Below are 24,295 nucleotides of genomic sequence, written 5' to 3'. Positions count from 1 at the left end.
GATCTTTATTAAGCATGAATTACAACTTTGTTCATGACTTCCCAGTACTGATGAAAACTGAAAACCTTCCCCAAAAAATAATTATTAATAAGAATTTATTCAAATTTACACAGTTCATGGATTCAAGAAAGTAAGATCAAGGCATTTATAATATAAATTGCAAAGAACCAAACAATTCAGACTCATCAATGCCTGTAGTTATTGTTATTAATCCAGCCATTCACTTTGTCTTCTCTTTCTGCTCCTTCATGGACTTCTTCATTGCCTCCACATGATGCTGGTTTCCCTTCATAAATATCAGCCTCTCAAAGTTGGCATCTGACAGGCTGGCTCTCTTGACCCTCAAGATGTCTTTGCCTATGGAGAAAAGGCGTTCAACTGCAGCGCTAGATGGGATAGGCGTGTTGTACTTCACGAACAGGTCGATCAACACTTGCTCATCCAAGAAGGCTGCGTCAGTCAGGACGACATCCATTGAGCGGGAGCTGCGGGATTCCAACCATTTTTTCACTAAGATCTGTGACCAGGATTTCAGGGACTTGTGGCTCTCTCTTCTTTCAGGTGGCTGCTAGACTTTCTTTAACCCTTTAAACGCGACCGTGAACAGTCGACCATCCCCGAGTGGCGGGGTTGTATCGCAGTCTGAGCACCTGTAGGAAAATATTAGCAAAAAATCAGAGATTAACCCTAGAACATTATACTTAGTTTGGCAGATAGTACTTACATTCAGCATTCTCCAGAGACATGTGTTGAGCCTTCGTGGACTACCCAAGGACTTGTGGAAACTTGCAAAATTGGGTAACCAAATCTTCACTTTCACACCTCCAGCAACCCGGTTTCCCCTCTACCACAGCCTCATTCTGTCACAGTAAACTTTATACTACAACGTAAAGGTAGTTTGGAATCCGTATTTGTACAATAAGCACTGAAAATAAGGCTAAAATCAATGGAGCGTACGGCCGACATGCAGCGCGGCGGCGGTCTTCCTGTCACTCAATAAACATTTCCATTTTCACAGCCAAAAACATGTATACTACATTATTTTCAATCATATTACTTCCCAAAAGATCACCGCGGTGCGCTTTTTATTCTGCCTTACGCCCGTCACTTTATTCTCGTTCCTGTCGGCCGCTTGCACTGACTCGGAAGAGCTAGAACTCGCCATAATGTCACTTTGAAAGCCTGCGGAAAACTGACGCTAAACAGGGGCAAACCGTGCGAAAAAAAAGCTAGTGATACAACTGGGGAAACAAGCGTTTCCTATTAACATAAACTGCTTGTGAGAGGAGAGCGCAGATTTACAGTTCTGAGCACTCAGAGCGCTGCCATGTATCACAGCCAGGCTGGCCGGGCCGTGGTGGTGGGGGGAGGGGGGAAAAACGCGATACTTGGCAACAACGGAGGTCAGTAGTGCAAAGGTAAAGTATGCTAATTGTAGCTAAAGGGTGGTGGTACTGATAGACAATACCAGCTGGAGCCTGCTTGCCCGCGGTTATTCAAAATTTACTAGAATCGCAAACGCGACGCTCCGTCGTTATGTCCTTTTCGACGAGCGTCGCAAACGCGACGCTCTGCGTTTAAAGGGTTAAGAAATTATCATCATCTCCATCGCTGGTACTGCTGCTGCTGGCCTCTCCATCCTCCCCGACTCTCAGGGCTTCCTCCACGGCAACCTCCATAGCCCTGGTTACCTTGTTGATTTGGGTGTGATCATATTTCTCCAGATAGAACAGACGAAACTTGGGGTGGAAAGCAGATGCCAGCTGGCATGCTGGTCATCTAGGGTAGGCCCAAACCTTTTGTGATGCCTAAAATCATCGCATCTACCAAAGGATTGCAGTACTGGAGGTCATTGGACTTAACCTCATTCAGCATCATCAGAATGGTTGCTATAGTTGGGAGAAGGCTCCCGAGATAAGCCTGTTTCTCCCCCTGGATCGTATCCAAAGCCCTGGCAACAATGGACATCACGTGCACATATTCCTTTAGGAAGGCAACCTCAGAATCAGTGAAAGTCGACAGCTTTAGCTGCGTCATCACCTTGTGAACAGCTGGTCTCTTCTTCAGCAACATTCCATTGAGGACAACAATCGAGTCATAGATGGAATTTCATCTGGTACTGCTGGGGACCACCAGTCTCCTCTCTAACTCTTCCAGAATGGTGTCTGCCGACACTGTGCTGCGGCTGTGCTGGTTCCATAGTGCCTGTGCCTTTGAAATGGCTTTTCTGTAGGCCGTCTTGAAATGAATGTTGAGAAGTACCTTATCAGCATCCACGGTGGGTATCAAATCTAAGGTGTGGGCTGCACACCTCATATGCGTTGGCAGGATGTGGGCACTCGACTCTGCCTTGTCAAGCTTCTCATCAGAGGAAGGCTGAATAGAGATGCTCTTTATTTCAACCTCTTCATCCACAGCCCCGGCATTGGGATCTTCATCCTCCATGTGTTCTATGTCTATATCAATGGCAGGCTCAGGGATGTCTGGCAAGTGTTCAGCTTCTGTGCCAAACTGTACAAATGCCTTGACAAAGTTGCTGCCATTGTCTATTGTGGTCCTGGTCACCTTGTTCTGCAGGTGAAACTTGTAGTGGATGTCCACCATGGCCTCAACGAGAACATCAAAGGTGTGATGCCCTCTGAGCTGAAAGCAGGCCAGAACTGCATACTGTCTCATGCGGGTTTTGGGGTCCAGCTAGTGCACCGTCATTCCCAGATAGGATTTGTTGTGAGCCGACCAACAGTCTGCTGTAGTTGCCACCCAGGGGATAACCCGCAGCAGCCTGTAATTGAAAATTATAAAATGTAAAGAGTAAGAAGATATGTTGTATAAATAAAAATAAATGATTGAGTAATAACTAATGATGCTGAAATACGGTACTGTATTATATTAAAGAATGTCTGTAAAACTATCTTTTTTCATGGGGAAGGGGGGATAGAATACTTCCCCAGTATTCCCTGCTTGTCGTAAGAGGCGACTAAAAGGGACACTTTTATCTACATTCTTTTTGCTCTCTTTCTTTCCCTTGTACTTTGTCTGTCCAAACCCTCTGCATTTTACTTTCATTTAGTTAATTTCCTCTCTCCACTGTCTGGTTCCTGCGAGTCACTGGCATTGGCTCCAGGGTGAAAAAATTTTACTGCTTAAGAAATCTTGATGAACTCTGGTGACGAAGCAATGGCCCTCAGTTCCGTGCAGCCCTTAAGTGGGCAGGGGTGCTAAGAATCCCACGGTGTAGAAATAAGTTCATAAATCCAAAAAGAACTTTAAGAATAGGAAACTGGAATGTTCGAACTCTCAATCAGGCTGGTAAAATTGAAGAACTTATTTCAGTGTTCAAGGAATACAAGATGGATATTTGTGCTCTTACAGAAACGAGGTTGCTTGGAGTTGATAAAATGAATTTGGAAGATGGTATTACTACGTTGGTTTCTGGTAGGAGTGATGGAAATCATTACCAAGGAGTAGGCTTACTACTGAGTAGAGATGCTTGCAAGGCACTATGTGAGTTTGAACCAATTAATGAGCGCTTGCTTTATGCTCGCTTAAAATCTGACCATGGTAATATCAGTATGGTTGTAGAGTACGCTCCGACAAATGAGGCTGCTGATGAAATGAAGGATGACTTTTATGAAAAGCTGCAGGATGTAGTGAATAGAGTGGCAAGACATGATGTGTTAGTTTGCATTGGTGATTTTAATGCGATTGTTGGCAGTAGTAGGGATGGCTTTGAAGATTGTATGGGTAAGGAGGGTGTTGGTATAAGAAACGAAAATGGGGTGCGACTTGCAAGCTTTTGTTTGGCAAATGACCTTATCATTGGTGGAACTATCTTTGAGCATAGAAAAATACATAAGACTACTTGGATTTCACCATGTGGTAAATATTGTAACCAGATTGACCACATTGCAATTAGCAGAAGGCATAGAAGTTATTTGCAAGATGTTTGCGTAAGGAGGGGGGCAGATATAGGTAGTGATCATCAACTTGTTGTGTCAAAGATTAAAATAAAACTTAAGAGAAACGTTAATGGTAATTGTACAGGAGGTAATAATTATGATTTTGATGAGCTGAGAAGTGATGAGAGCACGAGGGAAAAGTTTCGGTGCGAATGTAGAAACAGGTTTCTAGTCCTGCAGACTTTGATGGAATCTGAAGACAATGATATTAATCAAATGTGGAGAGAGGTAAAAGAGGTTTTGCATGAGAGTGCTAAGGTTACTATTAAGAAAAAGGGAAAAGCGAGAAGGAAAAAGTGGATATCAGATGAAACATGGAATGTAATTCAGAAAAGGAAAGAGGCTAAGTTAAGAAGTGAAGAACAACATGTTGATGGCCAGGTAGTTGAAGTACTTAGAGCAAAGTACTGGAGTTTACATTCTGAAGTAAAAGACTCGTTAGACGTGATAAGAGGAGACTATATGATGAAAAGGCGACAGAGACAGAAATTAAATTAAGTAAAAATGACGGTCAGAGCACAAGAGTAGCGTATCAGGCCATAAAGGAGTTAACTGGGACTGAAAGGAGAAGGAAGGAAATACCTGTACGAGATAGAAATGGTAATTTGATGACTAAAGATTTGGATATAAAAGGAAGATGGAAAGAGCACTTTGAATCTGTTCTAAATAGACCAATCCCAGCTGAAGAGGACATTTTGCCAGCCGAGAGAGATTTGCAGATAGAAACAGGGGATATAACTTTGGAAGAGGTAGCAAAATCTATAAAGGAGTTAAAGAATTTTAAGGCTCCAGGTGAGGATGGAATATTCCCTGAAATGCTTAAGGTGGAAAATGACGTGTTGATGAATGCGCTTTTGAAACTTTTTAATGTGGCTTGGGATAATGGTGGAATTCCAGAAGAGTGGAAAAATGGAGTGATTATAAAAATACCAAAAAAGGGAGATTTAAGTGTGTGTGGCAATTGGAGGGGGATAACTTTGACACCTGTAGTTGCAAAAGTCTTTTCCAAAATCTTGTTGAACAGAATAGAGCCAGTAATTGATAAAATTTTAAGACAAGAACAAGCGGGATTTAGAAAGGGTCGAGGTTGTAATGATCAGATTTTTATTGTAAGGCATCTAATGCAACAAGGTAATGAGATGAAAATGCCACTTAACATGTGTTTTGTGGATTTTGAAAAGGCGTTTGATAGTGTTTCACGTGGAGCTATGTTGAAAATTATGAGATTCTATGGTATACCAGAAAAGTTTGTAAATATTATTAGAAGCCTGCATGAAGGTACTTTTTGTAAGGTAATGGTGGGTGGTTCTTTGAGTGATCCATTTCAAGTTAGGTCAGGAGTGATTCAAGGAGGAGTTCTTTCGCCATTGTTATTTGTTTTGGTTGTGGATTATGTTATGAAAAAGGTTGTAAGGAGAACAGGTGCAGGAATTAACTGGACAGAAAATAAGAAGCTGATGGATTTGGACTATGCTGATGATATTGTACTGATTTGCGGAAGTATTTACGAGATGCAGAGGGTGCTCGATTGTCTGGTGGAGGAAGGAGAAAAAGTGGGATTGGTAATAAATTGTGGAAAGACTGAAATTATTAATATGAACGTGGAGAACCAAATCGATTGTGTAATTGGGAATAATGTGGTGAAGAATGTAGAAAACTTTAAATATCTGGGAACGATTGTATCATCTAATGGATCATTAAACAATGAAATTGAGGAGAGGATTAGACAGGCTTGGCGAGCTGTTGGAATGTTGAAATCTGTTTGGAATAATAATATACTTTCGGTACATACTAAAGTGAAAATTTACAAGTCCATGGTTAGACTAATTTTAATTTACGGGCATGAGTCATGGTACAGTACAATTGCAACAGATCAGAAAGTATTAGGATTTGAGAATAAAATACTGAGAAGGATTCTTGGGGTAAAGTGGCAAGACAGAGTTACAAATGAAAGAGTAAGGGATATTACGAGAGTGGAACCAGTTAATGAATATGTGAGACTGTCTCGCTGGAAGTGGCTGGGGCACATATACAGAAAAGAAGGTTGTTTAATACAGGATGTGCCAGAGTGGACTGCTAGAGGAAGAAGAGGTAGAGGTAGGCCGAGGGAAACCTGGTTGAGGACAATGAAAAAAGAAGCAGGAGAGGAGTGTTGGTGGGACCTGAAGGAGATGGCAAGAGACAAATATTGGTGGAGAAAGTTCATTGAGGCCCTATGCATCCCGTGGGGTGCCACAGGAAATGATTGATTGATTGATTGATTAATAACTGAAGTAAATTTTGTATTAATAAACATTACAAAGTCTATCATTAATGGAATTACTGTCATAACTTTATTTATATATATATATATATATATATATATATATATATATATATATATATATATACACTACATTTAAAATATGTGCAATAGTGACAAACAGGGCATAGTGTCTGCTCACTTGTAATTAACTGATGAGATGTGATTTGAAATTTAAAGAAAATATATACATATATCATAAAAAAAAAAATGGAATTACCTATACGTTAAATAATATTCATACCTGATAAGATATTCCTCCAGCTGCTTATGCCTGTCCGAGTTCCCTGACCAGGGTGCTACGAGACATTGATGTCTTACTGGGGTTCAGTGTCTTGATCAGGCTGACAAAGGTGGGGGACTCGACTACATGCAGCGGCAACATGTTGCCGATGATGCATCCACAATCTTGGTGTGAACCACAGATTGAAGGACAGCAGTGCCAGCAGCTACTTGGCCAAATGTCTCGTAAATTGAGGGCTAGCACATTCTCTTTGTAGTTGGAGAAATGTTACTGCCACTGCTACTTTCCAAGGATTGCCTGCGTTTCCCTCAGGAAGAGCCTGCCTGGATCCTGTCCTCAAACTGGCAATTATGAGGCTGGTGGCTCCTCTTAATATGGGACTTCAAGTTGTGGAGGCTTGTCACATGTCCCTTGATGATGGTGGTTTTGGGCTGGCACAAAACACACCTGTAAAGAGTTTTGTATGTTTTTTCTGAGATTATATATTTTCATATACTGAATGTCCAGTCCATCAGAGTTCAATAAATACCTTCTAAATAAGAAATATAAAGAAAACAATGCATATAATTCAGGGTCCCAAACCATGAGGCTGAAGAAACCTGTCTCAAAATGTAGGCCAGTGGTTCTTAACCTGGGCGGCATGCTCACCTAGTTAGGTGTCAGTAATTTCAAGGGGGGGTGTGAGCCCTTGGGAAAAAGCAGGAATTTTTCTACTTAGATTTGTTATTCTCTTAACCAAGGAATTCATGATCAGTAAAGAGACTAATATTTTTTTCATTTTTCTTTAAAATATTGGAGGGAATTTTATTAATTGATGCAAGGGGGCGTGCAGGGAAGGACCAATTCTTAGAGGGGGCATGGTACTAAAAATGTTAACAACCACTGATGTAGGCTATCCCTAAATTTCTAGTTCACAACAGTTACGGTAATGGAGTAATTAATGGAAAGTAATTTAGGAGACATATATATTTTTGTAAACTGACATGTTAATAAATGAAAATGTTTTCCCTTCATCCTAAATCCCAAACAAACGTTTTAAATTTAATACGGCACCCTGTAGGCTGTTAAAGTTGTCTACATAAATGTGTATTTTGGGTGTTACATTCCTGAAGCTCAAGCTGCCGGTGCTCTTCTCGTTCTCACCCTCTGGCAGATATAGAAATTATTGACTTAGGTGGGGCCATGGATGAGGGTCGAGATGGCATGGCTGGCCGGCCTGGCCCTCAGCCTGAGTCAGTTTCCTCCGTCCTAAAAACAGATGCTGGAGTCTCCTCAGCAGACCCAGGATCATCAGGGTAAAGCACAGTTATGTCCTCACTTAAGTCTCTTTCCATAACAAAATCTGGTAGGCCCTGTAAATGACACTGACACAGGAGTGACGGACTGACTTCTGGTTGCAACTTGAATACACGCGTTTAGTCAACACAGGGTAAACACTGTTTACCTTCACACTAATCCGCGCGCAATCTAAACAGGGACTGTAATTATAAATGTGCCTCTGTGTGGGATTATTAGTATTATTTTATTATTACTATCATTATTATTATTATTATTATTATTTTAAGATTCTACTATTCATCACAAATAAACCAAAGTTAGAATGGCTTGTATTGGATGTAGACTCGTCAGTATCGTTAGCGGACTCGATGTTAGCTGATTAGCTGAAGCTAATTAGCAGAAATAAATTTAGCTGAAGTATATTTAACGGAAGCTAATTAGTTCGATAATGATTTTTTAAGTTAGCGAATACGATAATCAGTTAACAACAAAGTTAGCTTCGTTATTAACTGTTTAGCTTATTATTGGAACCCTGCCCACCACTACTTCCTCTACATCTACGGGGCATAATGGCACTATGAAAAGCCCGGAAAGAACTATGGGGAGCCACATGGACAGGGTAATGACTCATCCTTACGACGGTAAATAAGGAAAAGTTGAAAGACTGGAATATTCCGAGAGGCTGGACGGTGTTACAATCACCACTCCAGTCAGAGCTGCCAGTGCTAGCCAGCGAGTCCAAGGTCACTGGCTGAGGTGCGCACCTGGATTAGCCCGTCAAAACACGGAAAGACAGTCATCTTTAACGTATCCTTCTTCATTGACGGGACCACCTGCAGACTTTGAGATAATTTCATTTGAAAGAGGAAGAGTTGAAGAGTCTTATGTATATGTACTTTCTTCTCTAGTTATAATAATTTGGAAGATATCAGGGTTTGAAATAAGGGTATTTTTCCCAAAATCTCAGAAATTCCCCATCAGTAGGAGTGGACAATGGTGGATAAGGGTTAATACGGACTAAAATAGGTCGTGGGGACCAATAGATATAAATACAGTGTAGTCTCTTTTATCCGAAATTCTTTTAAACTTAATATGCCATTAACCAAATCCAGAATATCCCGTACAAAATTCTCCAAAAGTTCTCAATGAATTTCAATGAATTTTTGTGGAAAGGTGTGCCAACGACCAAGAAAAAATTGATTAAATTTGGGGTCGTATCCGGATCCTATATCCACGGATCTGGATCCAGGATTACTCTAAAACTTGTGAACGGATTTTGATGAAATTTAGTGAAAGGATGGGCCATTAGCCAAGGAAGAAATTGTTGAATTAGGGGCGGATCCGGATCCGGATCCTGAGTATCCCGCACAATATCTCTAGAAGTTCTCAATGATTTTCAGTGAAATTTTGTGGAAAGGCGGGACATGGATCAAGAAAGAACTGATTAAAAATTTGGGGGCGGATCCGGATCTAGATCCTTTTAAATGGCAATGGCATTAGCGAGAGTATGTGCTCTGTGAGCGCTTTCTAGTTTTCATCGAATTTGGTGCAGACGAAAGGCAGGGCGGGGACTGTCTTTAATTTATACACTGTTTCCAGCATGCACTATCTTTGCACAGGATGGATTGGCGGTATCGCTAGTGCCATCTCCAAGGACGCTCCCAAAAAACGAGAAAGAAGACTTCAGGTTTGCCCCTCTCACAATCCCAGCCTGTAGGATACGTACTGTCCACCATCATCTATGCCCAGTAGCAGTGCTTAAGCGGTGCCCGGAAGTTTCAATAGGTGTAGACTTGAGATAGACATTGTTCTGTGCAGATTCGGGTGTCCCCTTATTCAGTGAGGGCACTCAGTGCTCAGCAAAGAGTGTACTAGTAAAGTCTACTAAAACCCATAATATACAGCAGAAGGAGCCTTGGTAAGTGATCCGGGATCACACGGTCTTCGGGGAATAGCGGCATCCCTGGCATTTCTCCATACACACACGCACTGTCACTTGCACAGAGAAGTAGCCGGTGAAGTTCAGTGACGTCCTTCATCATAACATACATAGATCACCCGCTTGGGGATGCCCCATGCATAGCAGTAAGCTTCTTCCCATACAATAACCAAGAAAAATAACACTGCACTCCATACCCTCACAGAAGTGATGCTCACACTTTCGCTGTCATGCTACTCCATACCAAGTAGGAAATGCCAGCGCAATGTGCTCCAACCCACCACTGAGTGAACAGGGCAGTAGGCGTCCATTCATGATCAGAGGTAGTGCAGTGCACCTCCCTGATGCTCTCTATGATCTTAAAGACAAAGAAAAAAATAAATCAGTGCAAGCGAATGATAGTGAAAAAATCAAAACAAAATATGGGTGATATAATGTGAAAAGGTGAAAATTAATGTGTGCCAGCTGGATGTCTCTTGTGTGCTATGCGATCCATCAATGTGATGACTTGGTCCTAGGACCCTTTACCATGCACATGCCTCGTATCAAATCAGGCACTGAAAAACTTATCTTTTACACACGTTGCCCACATAAAAAAAGGAAAACAGTGAAAAAAAAATTAAAGTGGACGTGTCAGATGAAATGTCCAGTGCTATAATACCTAGCCTGCGAGCCACAGTCAGAGATCCTCAGTGTATATGTTCTTGTCAAGCATTCAACTTACAAAAAGAAACTGTGTTGTTTTATTACCTCTTTCTATCCTTTTGGTTTGGAGCTAACTAAACGCAAACTCCCCAACCTTGTCATAACACCAGCTTTGAAGATGAATGTGAAAAGGCTATTTATGTCAGGGGCGAGTGGGGTGTTCGCGTTTACCATGAATACCCATCCCACTTCACATCCTCCCCAAAGCTGATCTGGTGTTATGACAATGATTTGTCTTGCCAATACTTGCGTTTAGCAAGCGAAGGGAAGAGATGGGATAAGAGGGTAGGAGTATGGAGGGGATTGTACTCGTTTTTGTTGGTCTTGTCAATGTTTTGGTGAACATCCTCCTTGGCATAAGTAGGGATTTCGTCTTCAGTTTCAAAGCCAGTATTTATATAAATGACAGCAACTAGAAGTAAAAGCAATTATTAATTTATTATACAAGTGCATTAAATGGATATGAACCTTTACTTAAGATACAACACCCGTACACTAATATACAATTGGGGACCCTTGGAAATGTTCCTTATTACCTTTCCAATCTGATATACCGGTATACTTTTTACAAACTATATGGTAGGTGGGCGTGGCCACCATCCATTTCCCATATATAATGCATCTTTCTGGTGACCCTACCTGAGTGACAAGCCAAATGGTTTCCTCTAATCTAGTGAAATCTCTGCCATGATGGATGGTAACCATTTAACCAAATCGACTCTTTCTGGCCTATTGGGTTTTGGACAAGAACCATAATGGTTTCAGTCTGAGGGTTGTTTCGGGATCATTGCTAATACGATGCCTCTTGGGCTTTTCGTGTTTTGTCACCCTTGCCTTAAATGCCTGTACATAGTACCTTGGCTCCAGACCCCTATCCACTGATGAGGAATGGAGTATTGCATGACAGATACATGAACTTTCCACATTGCTTAAAGGCTGACTGCCCTTACAGATATTGGCCCTAAGGATGATGAGGCTTAGTCTGCTGCTGGTCATCTTCTTTGACACCACATGTGATGAAAGTAGCTCACTGCTTACACCTCTTGCAGGTACAGTTGCTTAAAATAGGCACACACATTCAGTGCACACATATACCTGTATGCATATTGGGTGATTCTTCCATCATAAGCAAGTAAATTTCATCCACATATGTGTCGGTCGCACACTATACCTTCTCGGACTCAACCAACACGTACCTAATTTCCCTTATGAACCTATTCATTGGATCCTTTTCTCCCAGTGGCCTGTTTCCTAAGGACCTTTTTTTTCCCTTATGCCCGAATTATCTGCCAGTTACCCAGACCTATTTTTTGCCACTAACCCATTTTCTACCTTGTACTTATACCTCCCCCTGAACTTATGTTTTCATTATACCAGATCAATCTATGGACTAATTTTGGTCATGGAATTATTTCAGTTCATGACCTGTTTACTACATGGAACTATTTCTGATCTGTGGAGACATTCTATTCCACATTTACCTTTTCCTGAATGGAGTTTTCTTCATTCTTGGGTGAAATTCCTCAAGTTATTAAGATTCCACAAGAGATCTATATTCCCATAGATGAATTTCCTTCCCATAAAATGATAGTAATGGTAATAGTAATATTAATACTAATACAATTCTAATAATAATAATAATGATAAATAATAATAATAATTAATGATAATAATAATAATAATAATAATAATAATAATAATGATATTAATAATAATAACTAGAGCATGGCAAAATTGTCCAAGGAATATTTTGATAAGGAAAAACTTCCCATAGGCATTATCTACTGGAAGCCGAGCTATAAAAGGACCTTGAAGTCAAGGTCACTGATATTGTGCATGTCAACTTAGACATTATAGTCTTCTTGTCGACCATGTTTTGTGGCTGTAGATTTAATCCTTCATGGAAAATTAGGTGACATGCTGAATATAGGAAAAAGTTTTTTTTTTTATTTTTTTTTTATTTATTTATTTTTTTTTTTTACCCCAGTTGATCTCAGAGAATAATCAACCAAGTAGCACCATATTCCTTTCTGCACTGTGTCTGCCTTCAGTCCATGTTTCATTAAAATTTTAGCTTCCTAGCTTAAGCGGTTCTTGAGGTAGGATGGCTGAATCACTTTTCTATGTTCGGGGCATAAGGAAAGCCAGTTGACGGATTGCAGCCGTTTTTGGCCAGAAGTAGACAGCTTTCTAAGCTGACCAAGTTAGAAGACTCTTGGCCAAATAGCCTTTGAAATATCGACTTTCTACTAAAGTGATAAAAAAATAATAATCACTAGAAACATAAAACTTTCCACGGGGTGTGGAAAGCCTTAATAAAAGTCATTTGCCACCGGGATCTATCTTCAACCCTTGCTTACCCAGGTGGGGTGTTTTGGACCCCTATTTTTTTTTTTTAAAGCTCATATTTCCTAGCCGGTGATTCGAATATTTCTCTCCGTTCCAGTACTCTCCTGATTCAGTGAGGGGATGGAGCATGTGGATGGGTTTAGTCCTGCCTGTGATGTAGTGAGAGAGAAGGGCACTTCTTTCCCCTCACCCCGGGGTTTCCAGTCACCCCATCAAACTAACCATTTAAATCATATTGTGATATAGATTGGTTTTATTATCTTAATTTTGCATATTGTTTATCATTATACTGATTTTAAAATTCATAAAATGTATTTTCCTGTACGTGTTTACCTGACAAATGAGATAAGAGTCCATTGGTTATTTTTTTACTGATATTATAATTTATTGTATTTTATTATTATTATATACTAAAAAACAACACCTACTGGGCATTAAAATATTTCGTTAGTAATTGCAGAGATATGCTAAAGTAGCGGTATGATTATATACATGTTAGTAACACTACATGTATTTTTGTATTGGGGTGTTGTAACACCCCACCGGACTAACCAGGTTTGAATACCCCGGAGGACTAAGGAAGGGTTAATATTTTATAGACTTATATTCACATTTGAGCCTCATTACCCCAAAAAACTATTACTTCATGGGCCAGTTCCAGCAACGGATCATTTATCCACGACCATCATCAAGACTGCAACAAATTTGACCTCTCTCTCTCTCTCTCTCTCTCTCTCTCTCTCTACATAATATGAATAAATACAAAGAGAGAGAGAGAGAGACATATTCTACATATATATATATATATATATATATATATATATATATATATATATATATATATATATAGTGGTGACATGTGGAGGTGTAGGAGGACTACTGGGCCTTGGGATAGGCTACTGCCCCCGAGATATAGGCCGTGAAGCCTTTGCCCAGAGTCGGACACATAAAAACAAAAAAATTAAGAAAAATAAACCTCAACCACCCCTTGGATATAAACCTTCACCGGCTCATTCCGACTGGAACACAATAATTACCCACTAAATCACCAGGTGCCAAAATTTGTGTTATATGGGTACCACCCAGCTTAGTAAATGGTTTCTTGGTGTACAGGAAACCATTTGGCTTGTCACTCAGTGTAGAGTCACCCATAGGTAGAAGGAAGAGGAAAGAATGAATGAATAAAAGACTGAAGAGGGAGTGAAAACTCACCCATAGGCAGAAGGACGAGGAAAGAATGAAGGAAAGAAAGATAGAAGATTTAAGGAAAGAAGGATGGAGGAGAGGACTGGGCAGACACAAGAGAGCAGCACTACATTGACTGAGTGGATGGTGAGCGCCCCCACCTACCTATATATATATATATATATATATATATATATATATATATATATATATATATATATCATCATCATCATCATCATCATCATCAGCCGTTGAGGTCCATTGCAGGACTGGCCTATCCCTACCGAAGCAGGGACGATACTGCCAGTGTATCTCTACCTAGTGGCTTAGGCTTTCTGGTAGAGACTGTATGTAGGGTCAGAAGTGCTTGTGAGTGTGATTGTAGTGTTGTAGTGGCTTTGGATGTGTGTGTAGTCTGTGAACCAAGTGTAATCGGCCCGCCTTAAGCCGATTGGGTGTAAGCATACTAGTATGCGACACTGGTTCAACCACAGCACCCCTTGTGTCCGCTAAAGTAGCAAGTGGCTTGGTGAACGCTTCCCAAAGTTTTTACAACTCTGGTGGGAGGCAAAACCCCCGCTCACCAGCGTGTGAAACGCACACTCTGCCACTGTACCACAGAGGCTCCATATATATATATATATATATATATGTATATATATATATATATATATATATATATATATATATATATATATATATACTCTCCAACTCGAATTCTTCCCGCTCCTTCTGGCACCTTGCCAAAAACCTTTCTAACAACTTTACCTCATCATCCTTCCCTCCTCTTTTCTACTCTGATGGTTCTGTAGCTATTTCTTCTACTGATAGAGCAGATCTCTTTGCACAGACTTTCTCGTCCAATTCCACCTTACACGATTCCGGTGCTGTTCCTCCATCACTTCCTGCCTCTGACTTCCTCATGGCTGACATTAAAATGTCTTCAGCTGAAGTATTTTCTGCCATCACTGGCCTCAGTACTAAAAAGGCATACGGGCCTCATGGAGTCCCTCCTGTTGTTCTCAAGAACTGTGCTTCTGTGCTTACACCCTGCCTAGGCCAACTCTTTCGCCTTTGTCTGTCAATAAGTACCTTTCCTTCTTGCTGGAAATTTGCTCTCATTCAGCCAGTCCCAAAGAACGGTGACCACTCCCAACCCTCGAACTATCGTCCAATTGCTTTAACGTCCTGTATTTCAAAAGTTTTTGAGTCAATCCTCAATAGAAAAATTTTAAGGCATCTTTCCTATCACAACCTTCTTTCTGATCGTCGGTACGGGTTCTGTCAGAGATGCTCCACTGGCGATCTTCTCACCTACCGTTCAGACTCCTGGTCATCCTCCTTTCGGGACTTTGGCGAAAGCTTTGCCATTGCACTTGACATCTCAAAGGCTTTCGTTCGAGTCTGGCATAAATCTTTAATTACTAAACTGCCCTCCTACTGTTTCTATCCTTCTATCTGTGCCTTCATTGCTAGCTTCCTTTCTGGTCGTTCTATAGCCACTGTTGTAGACGGCCATCCTTCTTCTCCTAGATCTATCAACAGTGGTGTTCCTCAGGGCTCTGTCCTATCACCAACTCTCTTCCTTTTATTCATCAATGACTTTCTAAGCTATACGTCTAACCCTATCCACTCATACGCTGATGACTCCACCCTTAACCTTTCCATTTGGTTCCCGCAACGCCCATCTCAGCAGTTACTTCAACAAACAAAGGATGAGGCAATGGCACACCTAATGTCTGACTTGGCTCGCATCTCTGACTGGGGTAAAAATAATCTTGTTGTTTTTAATGCATCTAAGACTCAGTTCTTACACCTATCAACCTGTCAAAATCTTCCACAGGTATACCCACTAATGTTTAATGATATTCAGCTGAATCCTGCATCATCCTTGAACATGCTTTGGGTTTCATTTACTCTGGACTTATCTTGGAAAGATCATATTACATCTCTTGTAAATTCTGCTTCCAAGAGATTGGGTGTGTTAAGCCGACTCCATTCTTTCTTTACCTCTACACAAATGTTGACTCTATATAGTGGTTTTATCCACCCCTGAGTGGAGTACAGCTCTCATGTGTGGGGAGGCTCCCCACATACACCATTTCTCAATAGGGTGAAGTCAAAGGCTTTTAGTCTCATTAACTCTCCTCCTCTTACTGACTCCCTTCAAGCTCTGTCTCTTCGCCGCACTGTTGCATCTTTATCTCTTTTCTATCGCTACTTTATTGGTCACTGCTCCTCTGAACTGTCTGCATGCATTCCTCCACCTCTACGACGGGCGCGTAGCAGCCGTCTAGCAGCAAACTCTCATCCCATTTCTGTTCAACTCTCTAATGCAAGAGTTAACCGTTACTCCCAGTCCTTCATTTATGCAACAGGTCAACTCTGGAACTGTCTCCCTCTGTCTGTATTTCCTGCTGCCTATGATCTCCAGTCTTTCAAACGCAGTGTGTCCAGGCATCTCGAAATGAATGGATCTTGAATGTGGCTCTCTCTTGTATATTGTTTTTCTCTTGGAGGGAACTGTTATTGCGGGCTCATGGCCTTTGGTTCCTTCTTCATCACAATATATATATATATATATATATATATATATATATATATATATATATATATATAGGTGGGGACGCTCACCATCCACTCACTCGATGTATTGCTGCCCTTGGGTATCTGCCCTTTCCTCTCGTCCATCCTTCTTTCCTGCTATCCTCTTCTGTCTTTCTATCGTTCATTCTTTCCTTGTCCTTCTGCCTACGGGTGACTTTACCCTCTCTCTTCTGTCTTTCTTTCCTTCATTCTTTCCTTTTCCTTCTGCCTCTGGGTGACTCTACAGTACACTGAGTGACAAGCCAAATGGTTTCCTGTACACCAGGAAACCATATACTATGCTGGGTGGTAACCATATAACCAAATTTTGGGACCTAGTGGTTTAGTGGGTAATTATTGCGCTCCAGTCGGATTGAGCAGAAGGTTTATATCCAAGGGGTCGTTTGGGTTGATTGCTCATGTAATGCCACTCAGGGATGAGTGAGGCTGGTCACTCGCATCTTAAATTTCGAGACCAAATGCCTAGCCCTGGGCTTCTACGCTCCTCTATGAGCCATCAAGTGTTGGATGATGGATGGATGGAAATATATATATATATATATATATATATATATATATATATATATATATATATATATTGTATATATATATATATATATATATATATATATATATATATATATATATATATATATATATATATATATATATATATATATAGAGAGAGAGAGAGAGAGAGAGAGAGAGAGACATATATCCATCCATCCATTCATCATCCAATCCTACACTGCCCTATGAGGAGCGTAGGAGCCCGGGGCTAGGCAGTTGGTCCCGACATTTAAGATGAGAGAGATCAGACTGACTCATCCCTGAGCGGTATTACATGAGTAATCAACCCCAACCATCCCTTGGATATAAACTTTCACTGGGTCAATCCGATTGGAGCGCAATAATTACCCACTAAAACCACCAAGCACACAAATCTGGTTATATGGTTACCACCCAGCATAGTAAATGCTTTCCTGGTTTACAGGAAACCATTTGGTGTCACTCAGTGTAGAGTCACCCACAGGGTGAAGGAAGAGGAAAGAATGAAGGAAAGAAAGGCAGAAGAGGAAGTGTAAAGTCACCTGTAGGCAGAAGGACAAGGATAGAATGAAGGAAAGAAAGACAGAAGAGAAAGGAAGGAATGAAGGATGGAGAGGAAATGGCAGACACCTGAGAGCAGCACTACATCGAGTGAGTGGATGGTGAGTGCCCCCACCTATATACAGTATATATATCTATCGATCTATCTATCTATATATATATATATATATATATATATATATATAGATATATATACACACACAGTTCGCTTGCACAGTGCGCGAGAGATTGGGTGGTCTGCGACCTTGCGCAGTGTGAATTTGCGCACTGAGAATGCATAATTTTATTGGAAAAATTACATATAGGTGGTACCCCCTCATACCTGGACATTTTTTTGACCCTTAGAGACATAATAATAATCAAATTTTTCAGACATTGTACCGCAGATTTAGCTACAATAACAAAAATAGTCACAGTCACCTTAACAACAGTAGACAAGAGGCCCGATGGACTTAAATAATAATGGTTCCGAGGCAAGGCAACATCTACAGCGCCGCACCCCCCGCCACACCTCCCGCCGCACCAACACTTCCCTCCACAGTCTGCTCCTGAGCACCTTCCCCAGGAGCCTCTAACTCGCTCACTTCGGCCATAAACCCCTCGAAGTCCAATGCTGACACATCTGACATTGCATCCTCTTCATCCTCAACAGAAACAGGATCAGACGATATTGCTGGTTCCTCACTGTCACTAACTTGAGACAGCTGTGTGTAACTTGTTAGTGTCTGTCTTCTGTTTGTTTCTTGCCTGTACCTGTCTGTGTAGAAACAGAAGAGTTTGTCTATACCATTGAGAACCTTCTCCATTCTTACGCTGCTCACTTCATGTTCCGTCACCTTTTCCTTGAGCTTATTCACGGCAGCATGGATCTTGCTTATTCTTGACATACACAGCTCTGTCCTGCCCTCCAACACACTAGGCTCCTCAACTTGACTCTGCCTGGTGTCAGGCTGTGCATCAGCCTCGTCTATCCGTTGCAAGACTTCCTCGGGAGGCTATTCCTCAGTAGCATTGTGCACTTGTCTTTTGTCCACCGACATAACTTCCTGGAAACCTGGTACAGCTTGCACTGCTGTCAGTGTTGCTGCCACAACCTTGGCCAGTGCTTGAATGGCCATCTCATGCTCCGGGCATAAGTGAGGCACGAGCAGTTGCCACGCATGGTTGACCGTTGCAGGTGTAATCTGGTGCCATGCTTGTAGGAGAAAGTTAACTGCATCCTTCACTATGAAACGACGGCAAAATGCCTCAACAGTCATGTCAGGTGTGGCAGAGCGGGATACAGCTACTGGCGGAGATGATACGGGAGCACCTGCCTCATCGAGGTCTTCATCGTGATCTTCTTGTAGCGCATAAAGCATCTCTTGTGTGTCAGTCTTCCTGCGTAGGTAGTCGTGTAGTTGCTTGTGGTAGAAGTGCTTGACAGTGGCGATCAGTTCTTGATCCAGTGTGTCAAGAATTCGTGCAAGTGTATTTATACAAATTTGTGACGTTGTACTTTGGTGGGTAAACCACGAACTCTAGTGGAATTCCCAGTGGGCATTACTCACTTCAACCATCCCTGTATGCACTTCGATAGGGATGGTCTTCAGAACATTTGTCACATAAGTCTCCATTCTGATGCACGACATTAGTGCTTTCATTGAGTGATTTATTGCGTGTCTATATTGTTTGCCCTCTCTTCGTTGACCATTGAAGTTAGGCCACGCTTACTTCCGGCAAACACGGCCAGCTCCTACCTCTTTTCCTCATTTGAACTTAGTCAGCTTTGGGTCACCTCAAGGATGGGATTGTTTGTGCCCAGCCTTGAGAGCAACGTCTCCAGCACCGGCAAGAACCTGTCTATTATTATTAGCATTAGTTATTGACTGTCAGGGGTGGAGTCACTATCTCGAGAGCCTAGCAGAACTAACAAACAGCACTCATGAGTAATTAGTCTCTGCTGTGTACTGTTGAAAAACTTTATATTTTCTCGTCCTTAGAGAATTGGCTAAGTAAGCAGGCATAAAGTAAAACTTACTACTTGATATTCACAAGTCAATTCCTTGTCTCTACTTTCAAGTAACATTTAGCATTCTTAATTCTTAAATTCACATCCCCCCGTGACATCTGGCGACCTCATTCCAGGATATTAACTTCTAGTTGTAAAGTTATTAACGAAATAATACTCACTCACTCAAACCTAAGTACTTGTTAAAGTCTATAGGGACTGTCTTACTGGTGGTTATTAATTGATCTCTATTAAATTTACGTAATAGTTTTCCCAGTCAGTTGCATTTTTTCTTCTTATTTTCTTTATCACTTTAACTAGATAAAACTGGTCACCACCAGCCAGTGCTCATATTCTTTACTTTTGATTATTAGTATTTCTCTGAGGAACAGCAGTCATTACTCAGTCTTTAGTCTATGCAGCCTTAATTGAGCTAGCATAATGGCTACTAATATATATGTACAAGAAGCCAAAGATATGGGGCTTGCCGATCCCCAACAAATTAAAGAATATGTGCTCTCACGATTTAGTTACGAGCAGCAGCGTGAGAATGATGCCCATGAAGAGTGTAGAATTCAGCACGAGGAATGCGAGAGAGAACGTGAACACGAGCAAAAACAATGCGAACAACGCGAGAAAACGCGAATACGAGCGAGAACAACGAGAGAGAACGTGAACATGAGCGAGAACAACAAAAGAAAGAATGAGAACACGAACGCGCCGAGCGCGAGGCACGTGAGAATCATGAACTTGAGATGCTGAAGCTCAAACGAGACTCCTTGGCTTCAGAGACATCTGGTGCAGCTAACCCAAGCTCTACGAGCGCTCTCCCTGAACATGTTCTGGCAACCCCGCACCTCAAGCTTCCTTTGTACAAGGAAGGTGAGCAAATTGAGCCATTCATAGCTCGTCTTGAAGACATGGCGCAGCTGTACCAGCTGGATGAGGCAACTAAGTGGCTCCAGTTTCTTAGCTTGTTTGAGGGTCCTGCCCTCGATATTCTACATAGAATTCGTGGAGACAATCTCACGTATGAGATAATGAAGGCCGCACTCATCAAAGTGTATGGTCTCACAGTTGATGACACCAGGAGTTAGTGTATGAGGGCATGTCTACAAGAAAAGGAGACTGCTGTTCAGTTTCTTGATCGACTTACTGCTTACTTAGATGAGTCGATGGAGAAAGATGAAACCCCTCCTATGTGAGAGGGGATAATTAACCTTATGCTGTGCATGAAGCTAGAAAAGTCGTGGCCTGCTGAGCTTATGGCTCAGCTTAAGATCTGCCAGGTAAGGAATGCCAGCCAAATGGTGGAGAAGGCTGATGCATTCTTCACTGTGTACGGGTACCAGACTCGTAAGGAACACACCTGGAAAAGGAAAGCCAACAAATCTGGGAAACCATCTCAGACTGAACCCCAGCATCTAGGCTGTTCTCAGAATAATGGCCAAGGTCCAAACAAACTGCAGAAGAAGGACCAGGGGCAAACTACCCAGAAACCTGAGTGAAAGTGGTGCAACAAGCAGAACCCTAACCAGCAGCAGTACCGGTATTTCAAGCAGCAGCAGAGCAAGGACAAACCACGTAACCCTGAGTCATGACAGTCGACTTTAGTGTATCAGAGGCAGGATGCAAATGCTGCCTTCATTCCACAACAAGCACACAGTGGTGCCGCCCCCACCAGTACAGGTACTTCTCCACAGTTCACTAGTCTCCCAGTGACAGTAAACTCTCCATCACACATGGTCAATGCTCCAGCTTCTCAGATGGTGAGCATGAACCCTCAGGCATCTAGTTCTCAGGGCACCACATTTGCTGCATCGTTCGTTCAGCAGCCTTATCAATGGCTTACCACTTCCTCCACAGGCCCTCCCACAGGCAACAGTGCCTTCCTTGTTCAGCCAGGATTAGTGGGAGGCATTCCTGTGAAGGTCCTGAGAGACAATGGTTCCTCAGGTTGCTCTGTCAGGCAGAGTCTATTCAGCTTGAGGAGTACACAGGTCGACAGGTCCAAGCTCAGCTTATTGATGGATCAGTGATATTGTTCCCTGAGGCACGTATCCATGTGACATCTCCATTTTACACGGGTACGACACTTGCCAGAACCTTTGTTTGACCAAATAATAGGCAACATAACTGGTGCCAAGTATAGTTGCACTACAGATGACACTACTCAGACTTCGGCTGCAATAACATAAGCCATGGCCAAGGCTCCGAACTATGTCACCCCAGTGACCATTGCATCACCGCAAGATCTGATTTGTAGTCAAGATGTTGTTCAAGAACAACATTCTGACCCTACACTTGCTGCTGTGCGGAAGAAACAAAAGGGTAGAGTGATCAAGTATTCACAGGGAGGTCAAGGCAGGTTCCTTCGTAAACAAGGACGGCTCTACCGTGAGTCACGAACACCCCAGGGCAAGGTTCGACTGCAGTTTGTTGTTCTTGCTAAGTACCGCCAAGCAATATTAGAATGGGGTCATTCTTCAACCTCAGGAGGTCACATGGGCAAAAGGAAAACCCAAGGCCGTATCTGTGCTGACTTTTTCTTGCCAGGGATGGGACAGGAAATAGATAGATTCATGCATTCCTGCAATGTGTGTCAATGTACCACTAATCAGGGACGTGTCAGTCCTGCACCATTGGAATCCTTGCCCATAATATGTGAACCACTTGAAAGAGAGGGCAGTGACAATGTAGGTGCAGACCTGATGTCTCGCCTGCTAACTGATGACTAACAAGGGCAACTGTTGTTTGCTGGGTTCTGTAAGACAGGCATCCTCAGAGATTTATGCAATCCAAGGACAACATGGTTCCCAGTTAACAGTGTACCAGTAAGACCTGACATCTCACCTGTTGGTCCCACAGGACACATTATGTCCAGGACCTGTTTATACATGTGTACCGTAGGTTAAGGGGAAAGTTTGAGACCCCGCAGGGGTAATCCTAGGCTGTGTCTGAATTACCTTGTGGAGCATCTCGAACTGTGGGCCTCTCTGAGGATTCCCGGAGAATGCACATTATCCACATGAGCGTTCACTCCCATGTTGGGTGTTAAAATGTGACCTGTCTGCCATTGCATAGGGATTCTCAGCTTGCCAATATTAATCGTAAGTGTAGAGTTATTTTTAACCAGTAAACTGCACATTCTGAGAGATTTGAGCCATCCAGGGACTAACACGTTTCCTAGTTAATAATGTAGGTTTAACCAGTAAACTACAGGGGTCGTTAGAGATTTTAGCAATCCAAGGACTACATTTCCTGGTTAATAATGTATCCATTAACCCCGTAACCACGGGGCATCACTTTCGTGACACTTGGGAGCGAGGGATCATACCGCGGGGTGTCACTTTTGTGATTCTGTGTTATTTTGAATTCGCCCTGGCTTTCAAGTGGTGGCTTGTATCATCTATCAGTACTGCCAATGTCCAACACTAGTCAGCACTCCTAATCTTATCTGTACTCCCCTCCATTTTTGACAATTTAGCCATTTCTCCCCGTTCTTAACTCCTCTCCCTACCGCCCCTCCATTACCCTGTCCTCTCGCCTGCCCAGCCGCGCTGAGCTAAGTAAATCTTCCCCATAATTTTCCACTGATTTCATCCATTGAAATAAACCCTATGCCCTATTCTTATAGCAAATAATATATACAAAAAAGAAATAAGGTAAGTGATAGTGCCAAACACCTGGGATTGGCTAATTATCACCTGACAACACCTCATGTGCACTCGTTCGCTAATTTTCCCTGGTTATTTCCCCTTGAAATATGCCATATAATCTATTCTCGTAATAAAAATATATGTAAGAAAGGAAGGGAGAAGCCTAAGTGATATTTACATCCACCTGGAACTACCTAATTTATTATGTATTGTCTAGATTTCCTGCCAATCATTTCATAGCGTATATATTAGCAGCTGTCACCACGCTGACATTGGCAACATTGTACTCCTCCTAGGCCACCACAGCATTCAGTTTACTGTCATCTTTCAAGGTGAAACAACGTTGGATTTGCGCCTGTCCAATTCCGCGACTTTCTAGCCCCATGCAAAGGGCCCTGTGACATCTACCCCTACTAAACCTCATGTGGAAAGGGGTAAAGGTCTAAGTGACTGCTGTGGAATGTGAACTGGTTAATTTATCAATGAAAATGATGGACAGTGACTACGATCTTTCTGGTGACTAAAACAGTGCAAGTGGAAATGTAAATAATGTTTAAACAGCAAGTGAAAGCAATGAATGTAAATATAAGTGAACAGTGGAAAATAGTTTTATAAGTTACTGCAAGTGACAGTGGATAACAGTGTAAATAAAATAGAAATGTATATAATGTAAGTAAAATAGAGAATGTAAATAGAAATGTAAATGAGTAGTAATGTAAGAATAAGAGAATATATACTAGGAGGAATGAAATTGAAAGTTTCACTCTAGCATGTATGAATACTATGAGTTATGAAAGTGGAAGTGAAAGTGACAGATTCGCTCTCAACGCTAATATACACGATGAGAAAGTAAATGCCATGTATTTTACTGAAAGAGAAATTGAATGCCTACAGTGACAATAAACTACTATTACTGAAGGAAACTTATGGATAATGACTGCAGACATATATGTGTTATATAGTAATAGAAATATAAAGTGTGAGTGTTT

The 24,295-nt window shown here is 41.7% G+C and overlaps 1 pseudogene; it reads right to left on the bottom strand.

Annotated features, from left to right (window-relative positions):
- Positions 1-220: 220 nt before the first annotated feature.
- On the bottom strand, positions 221-18,544 carry LOC145395696 (uncharacterized; annotated as a pseudogene).
- Positions 18,545-24,295: the final 5,751 nt, after the last annotated feature.

Source organism: Coenobita brevimanus, chromosome 33 (assembly GCF_032717465.1).
Source record: "Coenobita brevimanus isolate Jiangsu-jjx chromosome 33, ASM3271746v2, whole genome shotgun sequence".
Lineage (NCBI taxonomy): Eukaryota > Metazoa > Arthropoda > Malacostraca > Decapoda > Coenobitidae > Coenobita > Coenobita brevimanus.
The sequence above is the reverse complement of the archived record's forward strand: the minus strand, read 5'-3'. Positions and strand labels throughout refer to the sequence as shown.